We start from the raw sequence: 1,975 nt of genomic DNA, 5'->3' as shown, positions 1-1,975 counted from the left end.
AATAAAATTTTAAAGCCTCCTGTTAGACCATCATCTACACGACATAGCCCTGAATTTTCCAATGCGCAGCTCTTTGCAAAAGAGAGATATTGGCAAGGAAAAGCTGTCTTGTACCATTGCATTTTTCTCCCAAACGAAGGACACTAGAATTAAAATTTTAAAGCCTCCTGTTAGGCCATCATCTACACGATATAGCCCTGAATTTTCCAATGCGCAGCTCTTTGCAAACGAGAGATATTGGCAAGGAAAAGCTGTCTTGTACCTTTGCATTTTTCTCCCAAACGAAGGACACTAGATAGAACATTTTAAAGCCTCCTGTTAGACCATCATCTACACGGCATAGCCATGAATTTTCCAATGCGCAGCTCTTTGCAAAAGAGAGATATTGGCAAGGAAAAGCTGTCTTGTACCTTTGCATTTTTCTCCCAAACGAAGGACACTAGAAAGAAAATTTTAAAGTCTCCTGTTAGGCCATCATCTACACGACATAGCCCTGAATTTTCCAATGCGCAGCTCTTTGCAAAAGAGAGATATTGGCAAGGAAAAGCTGTCTTGTACCATTGCATTTTTCTCCCAAACGAAGGACACTAGAATTAAAATTTTAAAGCCTCCTGTTAGGCCATCATCTACACGATATAGCCCTGAATTTTCCAATGCGCAGCTCTTTGCAAACGAGAGATATTGGCAAGGAAAAGCTGTCTTGTACCTTTGCATTTTTCTCCCAAACGAAGGACACTAGAAAGAAAATTTTAAAGCCTCCTGTTAGGCCATCATCTACACGACATAGCCCTGAATTTTCCAATGCGCAGCTCTTTGCAAAAGAGAGATATTGGCAAGGAAAAGCTGTCTTGTACCATTGCATTTTTCTCCCAAACGAAGGACACTAGAAAGAAAATTTTAAAGCCTCCTGTTAGACCATCATCTACACGACATAGCCCTGAATTTTCCAATGCGCAGCTCTTTGCAAAAGAGAGATATTGGCAAGGAAAAGCTGTCTTGTACCATTGCATTTTTCTCCCAAACGAAGGACACTAGAATTAAAATTTTAAAGCCTCCTGTTAGGCCATCATCTACACGATATAGCCCTGAATTTTCCAATGCGCAGCTCTTTGCAAACGAGAGATATTGGCAAGGAAAAGCTGTCTTGTACCTTTGCATTTTTCTCCCAATCGAAGGACACTAGAAAGAAAATTTTAAAGCCTCCTGTTAGGCCATCATCTACACGACATAGCCCTGAATTTTCCAATGCGCAGCTCTTTGCAAAAGAGAGATATTGGCAAGGAAAAGCTGTCTTGTACCATTGCATTTTTCTCCCAAACGAAGGACACTAGAAAGAAAATTTTAAAGCCTCCTGTTAGACCATCATCTACACGACATAGCCCTGAATTTTCCAATGCGCAGCTCTTTGCAAAAGAGAGATATTGGCAAGGAAAAGCTGTCTTGTACCATTGCATTTTTCTCCCAAACGAAGGACACTAGAAAGAAAATGTTAAAGCCTCCTGTTAGGCCATCATCTACACGACATAGCCCTGAATTTTCCAATGCGCAGCTCTTTGCAAAAGAGAGATATTGGCAAGGAAAAGCTGTCTTGTACCTTTGCATTTTTCTCCCAAACGAAGGACACTAGAATTAAAATTTTAAAGCCTCCTGTTAGACCATCATCTACACGACATAGCCCTGAATTTTCCAATGCGCAGCTCTTTGCAAAAGAGAGATATTGGCAAGGAAAAGCTGTCTTGTACCTTTGCATTTTTCTCCCAAACGAAGGTCACTAGAAAGAAAATTTTAAAGCCTCCTGTTAGGCCATCATCTACACGACATAGCCCTGAATTTTCCAATGCGTAGCTCTTTGCAAAAGAGAGATATTGGCAAGGAAAAGCTGTCTTGTACCTTTGCATTTTTCTTCCAAACGAAGGACACTAGAAAGAAAATTTTAAAGCCTCCTGTTAGGCCATCATCTACACGACATAGCCCT

The sequence above is a fragment of the Pseudophryne corroboree genome, unplaced genomic scaffold, assembly GCF_028390025.1.
Source record: "Pseudophryne corroboree isolate aPseCor3 unplaced genomic scaffold, aPseCor3.hap2 scaffold_263, whole genome shotgun sequence".
Taxonomy (NCBI): domain Eukaryota; kingdom Metazoa; phylum Chordata; class Amphibia; order Anura; family Myobatrachidae; genus Pseudophryne; species Pseudophryne corroboree.
This window is presented reverse-complemented; position numbering follows the sequence as displayed.